Here is a 16,878-nt window from a genome sequence, read left to right on the forward strand (position 1 = left end):
AATCACAATTTTATGAATAAAATCCACAAAACAATGACACATTTAGGCAAGAATCACTACACTCCAAATGCAAGCACCAAAAGCATAATTTTATTGCATGATAATGATGGCCCTTGTTACATTTTACAATGGGGTATTTATAAGAAATCATCTCCTCAATTTGTGTTGAGAGTGAGAGATATCTTTCATGCAATAAAATGCTTTTAACAATAAAAATAAACTAAATATTTATAGACTACTAACTAATTTGGTGCTTAGAGGGACTCCATCCATATTTTATTCATTATTTGGATGCATGAACCCTTTACATGCCAAAAAACAAAGAAGAAATGAGAGAGAAAGTAGGAGCAAGCCATCAGCCGAAGTGGAAGTGCATGGAGACACCAAAAATAGAAGTTGGCCCTTCACTAGGCGTGTGTCAGAGTTAACTTGCTATCAAAATGCACTCCCAATGCATGGAAAGTGCTATTTTTGGAACTGATAGTTAACTGTCAATGCTCCTCTGAATTGTAGAGCTGCATGAAAATGCGGAGTTGTGGACCTGCAAAGCTCGAAGGTTCAATTCACCAAAAAATCAAAGTTCTCAATTTTGAAAATGGTTTCTGGGTTTTGTTCAAATGGGGTTTTAGATCATTTTTGTATACATTCTTTTCCCTTTTTTGATGATTTATACCCTCTTTATAGCCAATCACTTTCACAACTTGCACTCCTTTTGCTTGTTCAATCTAAAATCCCAAGGCACATGCATTGAATCTTGTCATTAATAGCTGCATAAGATGAGGAACCTGATCCGCTTTATGTGTCTAACCTCTATATCTTCAACCTTTGTCTTCTCTCCACCTATCCTTCTTGGTGAGAAACCAAGTGATCCAAATTATCCAAAATGATCAAATGTTTGAAACTTTTTCATTTTTTTTAGGCATTTTTAAATGGCTTTTTCGGAGGTCTTTTGTTCAAAATCTCAAGTTAAAACCTTCGTCAATCGCTAAAATTGTTTAGCCAAAGGCTCACTATTTTAGGGATTGAAATTAGATCTTTAGTTCTTCTTTCCAACAGTGTAAATGATTTTGATTTTTGAGCTACAAGTCAAAAGTGATGACCCTAACAAGTTGAGGATGCCATTTTTACCTACACAAGACAAAAACAACATTTATTAGCTTTCAATAATGAAAACCTAGAAACATGAAAACATTATCTTATTAACTAACCACTATCAAGAAAACAAAATGAAAAGAGCATGTGTTTGAATTTATCATGGATATGTGTGTACATGAAGCGAGTGTGGGAAATGCACAATGCACGTAGGTGCATGCGAGAAGCTTGGTACTTTATGCTTAGCATGCACGGTGCTTTGCACATGTGGGGCTTCGCACGTGTGGCACTTAGCATACATGGTGCTTCATGTACAAACAACGCTTCACATGCACATGATGCTTTATGCTTAGCACACATTGCAGTTGGTGCCGCACCATGCTTGGCCTGTGTACAATGCTTTTGCATGCATGCAATGCTTAGCGCACGCGGTGCTCAGCACCGCACCATGCTTGGCCCACATGTAGCGCTTAGTGCACATAGTGCTTTGTGCGTGCAACATCTCTATTTTTTTTTTGAATTTTTTTGAATTTTTGATTTTTTTTTTGTTTTTTTGTTTTTTCAATTTTTTTTGTTATTTTTTGATTTTTCTAATTTTTATGTTTTTTGACTTTTTTATTTTTGACTTAAAAAAAATTCTAACTTTTGACTAAACTTTTCTTTTCCCGACTCTCGAACTGTGAGTCCAGGAGTAAAAAAAAGTAGGGGGTCCCCATTCCTAGCAAGGAATGGGGCATGTGTTGTGAACACCACAACAAGTACGAGCCGGGTAAAAGCATAGATCTATGTCACCATTTGTGATACAAAAACCTATTTTGGTCAAATCTCATTTCTCTATCAAAACTCAATTTTTAAAAAAAACTAAAAATACCCTTTTATATATTTCAGATTCAATATCATCATTATATAAATTTTTGAGTGTTTTGATTAGTTATAATATGCTATAATCTAAAAATATTATAAGTTGATATTTTAACATTTCAGAAGATGCTCTCTGAAAAAATGAAAGAAAATAGTAAATCATATCAAAAAAATAAAAAAAATATATTTATCACTAGAGGAGAGAATCTTCTTCATGAATATGTAATTTTTTTTCAAGAAGGTATAGATTTGATAGGGAAGTTTTGACGGGAGGAAAAAACTGTTGGATTCTGACAAGGTCAAACTTGAGTACTTATAACAAAGAAAATATACATAAAAAATAATTATTTCCTTTTTTGTGCACTAGCTATACATGTCATCTATAAAATATTTTCAAATCATAACAAAAAAAGATGATTTGCACATACTTGTTTGACAGGAACTATATCCTATATTTTTTACAGTTAAAAAAGGGACTTCAAAATAAAATAAAATGAATAAATTCTTAGTCAAAAAAATAATAAAAATTATAGGCATAAAATTCATACAATTCTACACATTTCATCAGTTTACATCATCTTCATATTTTAAACACAAATACCATTTTTTTTGTCATTAATGTTGAACTGTCACATTCTGATATCACTTTTCTTTATAAAAAGGTGACACAGGTTTGTGCTTTTACCCAGCCATTGCTGACAATGTTAGTTGGATTGATAGGGAGATTTATTCTACTAAATAGGCAAGGATGTAGATGTCCTATGGGATGGGGTAGTATTATTCAAGATATGATCCACAGACTATGAAGATTTTCATGGAGGAGCTACATACTAGCCCACCTCTATCATGATTTGCATCAGGTGGTGTATTCAAAGGTGACTTTATTGTCACCAAGGGTGGTATTATTATAGATATGGACATGAGAGAATATTCTTGTTACTCATATGATATGTGTTCAACAACAACCAAAATACATGCCATACATCTATGTATTTTCAACCCATCTAGGCATTAATAGAGTATTGGTTGTTGGAATTACAAATGGGAAACATATACTTCTAAGAGTGGGGGTGGGGGGTAAATTAGACATTCAAACTTTAGAAACTAAAAACTTTCACCATTCATTAGATGCATATATAAACTAAAAATAACATGTAAAGTAAATGCATCAAAACATGTAAACACACACACACTTGACACCTGATATGATTACCCACAAACCCTCCAAATGAGAAGGTAAAACTTGGGTGGGGATGACACCCATAAATCTTTACTCCTGTAGCAATAAAGTGTCACTAATTATGGTTACAATAAGTTGACCATGATACATGATTTTCCTTGTGAAAGGCCTACCCTATTAAAGGTTTACAAGGACTATTAGGTCCTACCTTGTTAGAGGATTTTAACACCCTGTTAGAAGTGTGCCTAGTTAAAGGACTTTAGAACATTCACTTGGAATGGCACCCCATTAAAGGATTTTATAGTGATTCTTAAGTCAGCCTTAGTCCAAAGTATTTTACCCTAACTAATATAATTGTTAGAGAGTAAAAATAGAGTATTTGATCTGATACAACTTACAACTTTATCTTGCTGATTTTAGATCACAGTTCTATCCTTCTTGATCCTCTCTGATATGATATATCAATGTTGTGTCTTCGACCCTCTATTCTATAAACTAATTCTGAAACTCTTTCACTCTACTAAGTCACCTTTAATGTTCTCTGATCAATTTAGTCATTCACTCCTTGATATCTTCGTTTTTATCACTTCTCTCTCAATCGTCTCTTCTATATAATGTTGGGGCTTCATCTTCATTATAAATATTTTGGTGGCTTCGGGTTAGGCATGAATCTATGGTTGAGATTCATCCATTTTACCACTTAATTATTCTTATTTTTTGATTGGCTTCATGTGTTTGCATAGGAAAAACAAATATATTCATCCTTTTCTTTAAAAGCTTTGAGATCTATCGATAAGTTGGCATGAAAATGGTTTACCACTACTGCATCTAACCTCATTTTTCTACCAAAATTTTTGACCATCAACTAAATAAGTTTAGGTTGGTCAAAATGTTAAGGAAAAAATTTCTTTTTTTTACATTTAAGCCCCATGTTGGTCAAAATTTTGACCAACATGTGGCTTACATGGTAAAAAAAGAAACATTTTTTGCTCGTATGTTTTTCACGTGCATGGGTTCATTTGGGTTTTGTGTGTTTTCACATGGTTTTTTTAGAGTGTTGAGGCAAGTTTAGCTCTAATTGGTTTTTGCATTATTTTCCAGCACGTGTTTTGGGAAGTTTGGACTCTTTAGTAATTTTTGCAGTTCTGTGTGGTCTATTGGATTTGTTGCACTAGAGGCAGGGGCAACAGACATGACTTCTTTGAGAAGGGAACTAGTGTTCCTAATCTTATAGTTTCTAGATGAGGAGAAGTTCAAGTAAACTATACACAAGTAAGCTTATGGAAAATAGAAGATACACATCTTTCTTTTAATGGATGTTCTTGTGTTTTTATTTTTTGAATCTAGTTTTGTTGGCTTCTGATGTTTTGGGTTTGTGGATATTTGTAGATTGGAGCAAGAATCTGGGTATTTTTTCAACATGAAGTACTTTGAGGATCAAGTGCAAGAAGGGGATTGGGATGAGGTAGAAAGTTACGTCTCTAGGTTCACCAAGGTGGATGATAATTGATACTCCATGAAAATTTTCTTTGAGATCAGAAAATAGAAATATCTAGAGGCAAGTGATAAGTAAGCTTTGTAAGTTCCTTTGTAGATACTTATAGTTTGTATTTGTTTATTAAAATTAATAGTATTAGAACAATGACCTAAATTTTAGTCTTGTAGAAATCTATGCTCCTTGTAAATAGTAAATAATTTAGGTGCATAAAAAAAAAGTTTGGAAATGTTGTATATTTTTCCAGATGTCTTTGTGGGAACAATATTAAGGATTTCTTAACTTTTATTTAGCTGGGATTTAGATATCCAAGAATTTTTGAAAGATGGTGGTTATGATTGGTTATGGAAAACTAATTTGAGATTATATGTGTTTAGACAAGATCGGGCTAAGGCTGTGGACATACTAGTGAAGGATCTCAGAGTATTTTCTTCTTTCAATGAAGAGCTATTCAAGGATATTATATAGCTTCTTACTCTAGAGAACTTCAGGTCCCATGTCATTTTTTCAATATTTAATTCTTCATTTTCTCACCTATACTTTAAAATTGTCCAGTATTGTAATGAGTTTGAGAAATTTATTGTTTCCCCATAAATACAAATTATGATAGATTATTATGTATTATTGGGAAATAAAATTTTCATGTAGGGATATACAACTGCATTTTGTTGAAGCCCTTTTTTGACAAAAGCATTTATATTGGAATGATTGACAAGCAAAGTTTAATTTTCTATTTATTTTTCTAGGAGGTTGTATAGGAGTTGTGTTATGTTGAACACAACATTTAAAGACTGACATTGTGATTCATGTAGGGAAAATGAGAAGCTATCTAAATATGGGGAGTCCAAATCTGCAAGAAATGTTATGCTTATGGAATTTAAGAAATTTATAGAGGCCAATCCTCACTTTCATGAAAAGCTCCAATTTCATGGCCTCAAAGCATCTCATCTTAGAACTCTCATAAGTCAAATGTATGTTGTAGCTAGCTAACTTGGTTTAGGAATTGGCAATGTTTAAGTTAATGAAAGTGGTGTGAGAAGGTTGAGTAATACTTGTTGAATGTCATATAATCTTAAAGTGTTAATGTAAAATAGGGGTTTAGTTAAGGTTATTATATTCTAAAGTTTGGTATTGGATTTTCTATGTTTAGTCTTAATTGGTAGCATCAACTTTGTAAGAACCCTCGACCCAATCCCAATAGAAAGACATTATTTGTAGATCATACATGTGCACCTACTAATGGAACTCAAGCACCAACTCCTTCAAATAACCCTCTTGTTGGGGCACTCCCAAAATGAGAAACCTTTCCTATTGCTCCCCACGATGTGAATCAGCTAGTACATCACTTGTTTAAGTCTTGTATTTTATCAATTCTTTTATAACTTTTTATTTATGATCTTTTCATTTTGGTGTTACTGTTAACAAGACAAGTTCCTTTGCAATATGATTTCAGCCATTTCAACCCACGGGTGCTCCTTTTGTTAGTTCTCTGGGATGTATGGCAAGTCAAAATCCTTCTGCTCCACACCATGTAGTAGCTCCTGGGCTTGCATCTCTTACACCACCTCAAAATATAGGTGAATTTACTTGACCATATCTCAAGACATGGCTACTGGAAGCATTATATATATATATATATATATATATATATATATATATATATATATATATATATATATATATATATATATATATATATATATATATATATATATATATATATATATATATATATATATATATATATATATATATATATATATATATATATATATATATATATACATATTTAATAAGGAGACATATTTCACAAGCTCAGTGGCATGTGAAAGAATTTTTATTTCTTATGAACTGTATTGGATAACATTGTCTTTTTTAGATCTTGTATGAAGTGTAAGATTATCTAATTTTTTTTATTGGATATTCCAATACATAGAAAATTCCATTTTCTAATTTGTTTAATTGCATCAGTTGCTATCCTTAAACAATCTAGAACTCCACTTTCAAATGGTCCTATAGGTGATTATCAGTCTATTGATTTTGAGCATCTTATGAAACCTTTTCAAACTAGACAATCTGATGAGGTATGTGTAGAGTATCTTTTCTAGGTTATTCTTTTGTTCTAGCATGTTCATTGATAGTGATACAAAGAATTTCTCTTCGAAATACTAAAACTCAGCATTACTATTTTCTTTTAAGGTGAGCTATTCGGGTGCTCATACCATGTAATCTCAAGATGATCTTCCCAAAATGGTGGGAAAAACCCTCAATCAAGTTTCTAATGTCATGAGCATGGATTTTCATCCTCAGCAGCAAACAATCTTATTAGGTAATTCCACATGAAGTACAATTCTTCCCTCAATTACAAAGATGTGGCTTTGGTTTTGTAGGTAAAGAATATTTTTTGGTTTTTTTTGGAGATTTTGATTTTTGATTTGATCTCTTAGTTGTAACAAATGTTGGTGACATTGCAATTTGGGAGGTAGCATCTAGGGAAAAGTTAGCTCAAAGGACCTTTAAAGTTTGGGACATTTCTGCCAGCTCAATGCCAATCCAGGGAGGCATAGTTTAATAAGCTTGAATTTTGATTTTAATTTTTTAATAAGGAACATGAAAATATATTTAGTATTTACTCAAGAGGATAGTGCTGTGTTTATTTAGGTAATAATTATATATGTTCTTTCTATTATGTTGTCTTAGGTAGCCCTATTAAAAGATCCAGTTGTATCAATGAACTGCTATATCTGGAGCCCAGATGGGCAAGTACTTGATAAGTGAATCTGTTATCTGTATTCTCAAGGGAAGTGCATAGAAAATTTTACCTTAGTGCATATTCACTAGATACCCTTTGTAAATATTATTATGTTTGCTTGGGTCAGGATTCTTTCCATTGATTTATTAACACACTTCCATTGGTCTTGTAGGTGTTGCCTTTTCCAAGCATATTGTCCATATATATTTTTATCAAATCTCAATTACTTATAGTCATCCAGTTTATATGAGATCAAAGGTAACCTTCCTCTCTATGCTGCAGGTATGGGATGCAATAGCTGGTCGAAAACAATATACATTTGAAGGCCATGAAGCACTTGTACATTCAGTTTGTCCTCACCATAAAGAAAGTATCCAGGTACTTCATTTCTCAAAACTTGATGTATTGACATGGCAATTGAATATTTAAAAATATTTACACCACTACTTGTTTTGGTGTTTGATTTCCACCCAATGTCTATTGGATACAATTGTTAAAATTGCGTATTGTCTTTGATGTTACACAAATGTCATATCAGTCATCAGACAAAGTCTACCGAGCTCAAATGATCAGCAAAGCAATTTATAGTGTCTACTGAAAATTCCTAAACATTACATAGTAAAGTTAGTTCTTACCGAGCTCACTTGGGCATCAAAGGATTGTGTAGCAGAAATTTAGTGTTAACTGAGCTCCCAAGGTTAACAAAGGAAAGTTAGTTCTTACCGAGCTAACTCGGACATCAAAGGATTTTGTAGTAGAAAGTTAGTGTTAACTGAGCTCCAAGGGTTAACAAAGGAAAGTTAAGTTCTACCGAGCTCACTCGGTCATCAAAGGAAATGTGGCAGAGAGTTAGCTTCTACCGAGCTCACAAGGTCAGCAAAGGAAGGTCAGTGCTAACCAAGTTCACTCAGTCTCCAAAGGATTTTTGCAGGGTTTGTAGTGTTTACCAAGATTCACTTGGTTAACACTAGAAAACCATTTTGGAGCAGTAGTTACCGAGCTGGGTCAGCCAGTGAAAGATTTTATTATTTTGATATTAAGTTCAATTGTTTCATGCAGCTGATTGATGTAATAATTTTTTAGTTGTTGTAACTTATATTTGAGCCGACTTGATAATCTGAAAGGTATATATTTAGATGTTAAAGTTGTCAATTAATGTGTGTGTAAACATATATGGATCAGGATGAAATAAGCAAATATTGAGCGAATTTTGATGAAGGATTAGATATCTTGGAGGAGCTGCAAAATTGTATTCAATTAGTAAGGATCTAGTAAAGAAAAATAGAGATCTGTAATTAGCAAAAGATAAGTTGAATATCATTCAGGTCACCTCATTGTTTCTTTCTAATCATTGTAACAATGAATCTAAAATCTCTTAATAGAGTTGGTTTAACAGCCATTTTGTAAATTCTCTAACAATGTGTCAATTCAGTTGAATTGTTCTAAAGACCTCTAACTAGGCCACTCCTAATAGGGTGATTAAATCCTCTAACAAGGTCACACCTAATAGTGTATATTGTAACCTTTAACAAGGTTGGCTCCTAACAGGGCCCACTTTAGAAGAGTGAAAATTGGTGACTAGTTACTTGGTGGTTTTTCCCATATTGGGTTTCCACGTTAAATATGGTGTCTCTTGTGTTCATTTATTTTACCTTTGCATACATATTAATAACTATGAATGCTAGATGATCAGTAATTAGTTAATCTACTGAGTTACAGTATTCCTGCACTTTTTATCGAGTATCAGCAGTAAGTAAGCATTATAGACATCTAAGGGATTTTTTTTGGAATTATTTTTATGGTAACTAATTCACCCCTCCCCTCTCAGTTACTTCATCTATATTTCCAACAATTGGTATTCGATCTTTTGGTGCTTAAAGGATAAGATTTCAAAGATCTAAGCCAAAGATCAGGATGTCTTATAAGAGGGAAATTCCAAGACTTAACAGGGACAACTTCGTAGCATGGCAAGGGTTGATGAGACTTCATCTAGCTTCTGTTGGAGATATAGGACTAAAATACCTTGATGAAAAATATGCAAAACTAGCTGGTACACTATCTGTCAATGATATTGCCAAAAAGAAGGCCCACAACATTATGATGATAGATATAGCATCTGCTCTGAGTTATGATGAATTTGATGACATCAAGGACTACAAATCTACTTTTGAAATGTGGGAAAAGCTAAAATAAATCTATGGAGGAGATGATAATGTAAGAAGAGCCAAAGCAAAAAGTTTGAGAGGATAATTTGATCAAATGAGGATGAGAGAGGATGAAAACATTGAAAAATATGTTGAAAGAGTCAAAGCATGTGTCAATGCAATCAAAGCATCTGGAGGAGATATCAAGGAGGAGATAGTTATAAGTAAAGTTCTTAGAACATTACTACCCATTTATGCAATTAGAGTCTCTGCAATTTAGGAAAGAAGATGTGAAGCAAATCGTAAGATAAATCTAGAGGCCATAGTAGGAAGATTAATTGCATTTGAGTTAGATAACTTTGACAATTATGTTCCAGCCTCCAAGAACATTGAATCAGCATTTGAAGCCAAGCTTTCACTCAAAGAGAAAAGCAAAAAGAAAAAGGAATCTCAGTCAGAAAGTGAAGATGAATCAAACCAAAGTTCAGACAGTCATCTTGAGGTGATTGAAGCTCTACTAGCAAGAAAATATTTTAGAGGCAGAGTAAAGTATAAAGGTAAAGTTCCTCTAATCTATTTTTCATCTGAAGAAGTTGGTCATATTGCTGATAGGTGCCCAAAAAAGTAGAACAAAGATGAGAAGAAAGGTTACAAGCAAAATGGAAATAAAGACTTCAAATTATTCAAGGATAAAGGTAAGAAAACATGTTTTATGGCTAAAGATTCTAATGATTCTAATGATGAAGAAGAAGATGAAATTTACTACATTGCTGTGAAAGATGATTCTGATAATGATGAGGAAATGACACTCATTTCTCATATGAGCAAAAATGATACATGGATCATAGATAGTGGTTGTTCTCATCACATGACTAGTGATAAAAATAAGTTTGAATACTTTGAAGACTATGATGGTGGTAGTGTAAGATTTGGTAACAATGAACCTTGGTGTATAAAAGGAAGAGGAAGAATCTCTCTAAGCAAAGAACTTATTTGTGATAATGCCTATTGGGTAGAAGGACTAAAGCATAATTTTTTGAGTGTGGCACAACTACTCAATAATGGATTCAAGGTAGAATTCATGCATGGAAAAGCAAGATTGCTAGATGGAAAAGGAAAGCTGATTGGATCAGACACTCAAAAAAAAGATAACTTATTTTATCTTGAACTTGGTGATTGTTCATGTTTTATTGCTCAAGTTGAAGAAAGTTGGTTATGGCATAAAAGGTTGTGTCATGTCAATTTTGATAATTTGGTGAAGATAAGAAAATTTAAGAAAGTAAGAGGCATTCCTAACATAAAGAAACCAGAGGTCGATATATGCAAGAATTGTCAGATTGGTAAAATGGGAAAGACTAGTTTTAAAAGTAAAAACTATCAGTCTGAAGATATATTAGAAATTTTGCATACTAATTTATGTGGACCCATTGGAATTGAAAGCTATACTGGAGAAAAGTTCTTCATTCTTTTTGTTGATGATTACTCAAGAATGATGACTATCATGCATCTAAGGAACAAATCAGAAGCATTTGAGAAATTCAAATGGTATTTGGCTAGAGTAGAAAAGGAAACAAGGAAAAGATTGAAATGCTTGAGGTTAGACAAAGGAGGAGAATTCATTTCACATGAGTTCAATAACTTTTGCATTGAAAGAGGAATCAAAAGACATGTATCAACCCCTAGAACTCCTGAGCAAAACGGAATAGCTAAAAGAAGGAATAGATCTATCATGGATTGTGCAAGAACCTCAGTGAATGAAAAGAGCATTGCTATCAAATACTGGAAGGAAGCTATAAGCACTGCAGTTCATACCTTGAACCGAGTACAGCTAAAAAAGGACTCATTCAAAACTCCCTATGAGCTATGGTATGGCTATAAACCTAATGTGAGTTATCTAAAAGTATTTGGAAGTAAATGTTACATTCTAAAAGAATCTAGAAAAGAATGTTACTCTTTCAAAAGTAAAGCATATAGATGTTTGAACTTGTTTACTTACAAAGTCATAGAAAGTGCACATGTGAAAGTTGATGAGTTTGTAGAAAGGACTGAAGAAGAAAGAAAAAGGGAATGAAAAGATTATAGAAGGTTTTTTTTCATTGAACTTGATACAGTACCAATCAATCAGGAATCTTCTACTCCTGAGTCATCAGTAACAAGGTTACAAGAAGTTCAAATTGAGCTACAGCAACTCGAGTTACATTCAGATGCTACCGAGCAAGTGTCTACCAAGTCTAAAGGACCTGAGCCAATATCTACCAAGCTAGAACAACCAAAACATGAAGTTGAAGTCCAAGAGGATAAGAATGAAATTCTTTCAAAAGGCAAGGAACCTGTATTAGCAAAATATGTTAGGAGACATCATTCAATAGATTAGATCATTGGAGACAAATCTAAAGGAACCATGACAAGAAGTAAGTTGAAAGGTACTTGTTTACTTGCTGATTTTGAACCTAGAAATATCAAAGATGCATTGGGAAATGATAGTTGGATTGAGGCTATGAATGAAAACATATAGCAGATAGAGAAAAACAAGACATGGACTCTTATACCCAGGCCTAAAGATAAAAGAGTGATTGGAACTAAGTGGGTATTCAGAAACAAGTTGAATGAAGATGGTAAGGTATCAAGAAACAAAGCTAAACTAGTATGTAAAGGATATGCTCAAGAAGAAGGAATAGACTATGGAGAAATTTTTGCTCCTATTGCAAGATTAGAAGGAGTCAGAACTTTACTAGCATATGCTACTCACAAAGGATTCAAAGTTTATTAGATGGATGTCAAGTTAGCATTCCTCAACGGTATACTAGATGAAGAGGTTTACATTGAACAACTTGAAGGTTTTATTGATCCAAATAAGAAGAACATGGTCTGCAAATTACACAAGGCATTGTATGGTCTGAAACAAGCCCCTAGAGCATGGTATGAAAGATTGCATAACTATCTTATTCAGATTGGTTTTCAAAGAACTAATGATAATAGTAGCTTATATGTAAAGGAAGGACCAGATAATAAAATTGTCTTGGCAGAAATATTTGTAGATGATACTATTTTCATAGGAAATGATGATCTTTGCAAAAAAAATTCAGAGTAAATGAACAAGGAATTAGAAATGTCTATGTTTGGTGAAATCAAGTTCTTTGTTGGTCTTCAAATTTAGTAGAATAAAAATGGTATCTACATCACTCAATCAAAATACATCAAGGAGATATTGAGAAAGTTTGGTATGGAAGATTGTAAACTAGTTAGGACTCCTATGTGTACTGGATTAAAACTTACCAAGGAAGATGAATCAAAAGAAGTAGATCAAACATTACATAGATCTATGATTGGAAAGTTGCAATATGTAGTTCATACTAGGCTAGATATTACCTTTCCAGTTGGTATTGTAGCAAGATTTTCAGAAAAACCAAGAGAAAATCACATGATGGCAATCAAAAGAATAATGAGATATTTGAAAGGGACTGAAGATTATGGTTTATGGTACAAATTTGGAGGTAATCTGGATTTGAAAGTATTTACTGATGCTGATTGGGAAGGAAACCTTGATGACAAGAAAAATACAAGTGGAGGAGCATTCTTTCTTGGAAAGAGGTTGGTTTCTTGGACAAGAAAAAAGAAAAATTGTACATCCCAATCTACAACAGATGCAGAGTATGTTCCTACAGCAGTAAACTATTCTAATATTGTTTGGTTTAAATAGTTGTTGGGAGGCATGAAGGTGGAAATCAAAGAACCAATTGTTATGTTCTATGATAATAAAAGTGCAATCAACATATCTAAGAATCTAGTGATGCATTCCAAAACCAAGGACATTGCAATAAAATATCATTTTGTTAGAGAATTGGTACAAGATAAGGAGATCAGATTGAAATATGTTCATACAAAGGAACAAATTGTTGACATATTCACGAAGCCATTACCTTAGGATGCATTCTTGTATCTAAGAGGAAAGTTAGGGGTCACTCCCCTATCTAAAGTTCATTAAAATGAAGTCTTAGTGATGCATCAATGCATACCAAGTTGAAGATCTATCAATTGATGCAGCATAATTAGGTAATATTGCATATGAATCAGTACTAAAGGTACATTAAAATCTATTCAAGTTGTGTTGTCTTTGGCATGTGTTATCAAAGAGGGAGAGTTTTACTATCATATCTTTCTGAAATTTGTTTGAGAGGAAGAGTTTGCTATGTAATTCCTTCATAGAGGAAGATTACTAAAAGAGGGAGAATTTTTTATCTAATAGGGAAAGTTGTTCTGACAGAAAAAGACTTGTTAGACTTGTTTTCAAATTTCATTTTTCTATGACATGTTGTGTTGCCATCAATGCCAAAGAGGGAGATTATTGGATACAATTGTTAAAATTGTGTATTGTCTTTGATGTTAGACAAATTTCATATCAGTCATCAGATAGAGTCTACCAACCTTAGATGATTAGCAAAGCAATTTATAGTGTCTATCGAACATTCCTGAACATTACATAGTAAAATTAGTTCTTACCAAGCTCACTCGGGCATCAAAGGATTGTGTAGTAGAAAGTTAGTGTTAACTGAGCTCCCGAGGTTAACAAAGGAAAGTTAGTTCTTGCTGAGCTAACTCAGGCATCAAAGGATTTTGTAGTAGAAAGTTAGTGTTAACCAAGCTCCCAGGGTTAACAAAGGAAAGTTAATGTCTACCGAGCTCACTCGGTCATCAAAGGAAATGTGGTGGAGAGCTAGCTTCTACCGAGCTCACAAGGTCAGCAAAGGAAGGTCAGTGCTAATTGAGTTCACTCGATCTCCAAAGGATTTTTGTAGGGTTTGTAGTGTTTACCGAGATTCACTTGGTTAATAGTAGAAAACCATTCTAGAGCAGTGGTTACCAAGCTGGGTCAGCTAGTGAAGGATTTTATTATTTTGATATTAAGTTCAATTGTTTCATGTAGCCAACTGATGTAATGATTTTTTAGTTGTAACTTATATTTGAGCTGACTTGATAATTTGAAAGGTATATATTTAGATGTTAAAGTTGTGAATTAAAGTGTGTGTGAATATATGGATGAGGATGAAATAAGCAAATATTGAGCAAATTCTGATGAAAGATTAGATATCCTGGAGGACCTACAAAGTTATATTTGATTAGTAAGGATCTAGAAAAATAGTACAAAGATCTATAATTAGCAAAAGATAAGTTGTATATCATTCATGTCACCTCATTGTTTCTTTCTAATCATTGTAACAGTGAATCTAGAATCTCTTAACAGAGTTGGTTTAACAACCATTTTGTAAATCCTCTAACAAGGTGATAGTTTAGTTGAATTGTTCTAAAGACCTCTAACCAAGCCACTCCTAATAGGGTTATTAAATCCTCTAACAAGGTCACACCTAACAGTGTGTATTGTAACCTTTAATAGGGTTGGCTCCTAATAGGGCTCACTTTAAAAGAGTGAAAATTGGTGACTAGTTACTTGATGGTTTTTCCCATATTGGGTTTCCACGTTAAATCTGGTGTCTCTTGTGTTCATTTATTTTACCTTTGCATACATATTAATAACTATGAATGCTAGATGATCAGTAATTAGTTAATCTACCGAGTTACAATATTCTTGCATTGTTTATCGAGTATCAGTAGTAAGTAAGCATTATAGACATCTAAGGGATTTTTTTTTGGAATTCTTTTTTTGGTAACTGATTCACCCCTCCCCTCTCAGTTACTTCATCTATATTTCCAACAATTTTATGTCATTTTCCATTGCTTTCAGTACTTGATAATGTGGAAGGTAGGATGGTTGTAATTCTTTTCTTTGCATATAGTTCATTTTCTCTACAACCATTGATGGAAAGATCAAAGTTTGGATGTATGATCTTTTGGGATCTAGAGTTGATTATGATGCCCCTAGGCTATGGTGCACAAAAATGGCTTACACAATATATTATTACGTAAATATATATCTCTCTTAAAGCTGATTAGGAGAAGTGTGCACAGAAAAAGCACTTAGTTCACTAAAAATCCTCTATATTTCATGGTTTCTTCAATCTCCCAAGTGTCTGCCAAATCAAGGTGTTGACTCCAAGTTTGGATTCAAACTCAGCATGCCACATCTTTTCTATAGTCAAATCCAACAAGTATGGTCATGACTAATTTTTTTGTAGGGATTACACATGTTTCAAACTCGTATCCAAAATTTAATCTTACTATACTAGCTATTTATTTTCTTTTTTCTTTTAGTTTAGGATGGGAGAATAAAGTGCTAATTGTTGGAGGGGTATAATGCTTTGGTACTTATATTAATTCTAACCTTCAGCTTGAGACATACAAAGTTTTGCTTGTTTAAGGTACTGCCTCTTTTTTATTTTCTAATTCTATAAGGGCTTTGTATGTGGGAGGTACTTCTTAATGCCAATCCTTTTGATATTGATGCACAACGGAAGATTGAAGAAATGATTCGACAGATATGAATAATTTTAAAAAAATTACTTGAACAATTGCATCCATTGATGTAACACTATGTGTCATGTTGGAAGAGGCCTAACCCACATTAAAAGGGAACTAGATAAGAAAAAAAACTTTGTTGTATGCATTTGATGAAAATACGCTAAGTAACCTTAACCTAGCACGAAAAGAGATAAGAAAGAGCTAGATAGAAAATAACCTAATTCACACTAACATGCAACTGCATTCAAAAGACTTTCATATTTTCATAAGATACAATCCATTTCAAAAAGCTTACTCGAACAATTGAGTCCATTAATGTAGCACTACATGTCATGTTGGAAGAGGCCTAACCTAATATTAAAAGGGAACTATATAAGAAAAAACTTTGTTGTATGCATTTGACAAATATAGCAGGTTCACAAAATTTTATAGCATATAATAGTGGGAAATACAAGTAATAGTTTGATTAGATTTATAGCACTCATCAGTTTTAGGTAGACACAGTTTATGGTTTCATCTTCAAAAAGAGAAAGTCAATGGTCCAAATGGAAAATAGTGACCTTGGCCAACAATAAGAAGACAAGTGATAATGCAGGCACCCTACCACAAATTGCCTCCAGTGCTCAAAGTAGAATTACCTTATCCATAAATCCCACCACTCATGCACATATCAGATGTTACTAAGCCAATATAGAGCACAAGACCAAACCATGACCAATGCCATGAAAATGACTACTAATCAAATCATTGATATAGTGGTCAATGAAATGAATAATTGACAGATTCCACTCCATCCAGTCATTAGAGTTGGACAATTTTGGCAAAAGAGAAAATGGTTCATCATGTACCAAAATTGGGAAAACTTACCTCATTTGTTACAATTAGGAGCAATGGGCCTATTGCTTCTCAAGGATAAATGAATGATCAAAGAAGTAACACA

The 16,878-nt window shown here is 33.2% G+C and overlaps 1 pseudogene; it reads left to right on the plus strand.

Annotated features, from left to right (window-relative positions):
* The first annotated feature begins 4,325 nt into the window (after nt 1-4,325).
* Nucleotides 4,326-15,961, plus strand: LOC149558354 (protein TOPLESS-RELATED PROTEIN 2-like; annotated as a pseudogene).
* Nucleotides 15,962-16,878: the final 917 nt, after the last annotated feature.

Source organism: Cupressus sempervirens, chromosome 5, assembly GCF_028749045.1.
Source record: "Cupressus sempervirens isolate cs-2001-9-10 chromosome 5, ASM2874904v1, whole genome shotgun sequence".
NCBI lineage: Eukaryota > Viridiplantae > Streptophyta > Pinopsida > Cupressales > Cupressaceae > Cupressus > Cupressus sempervirens.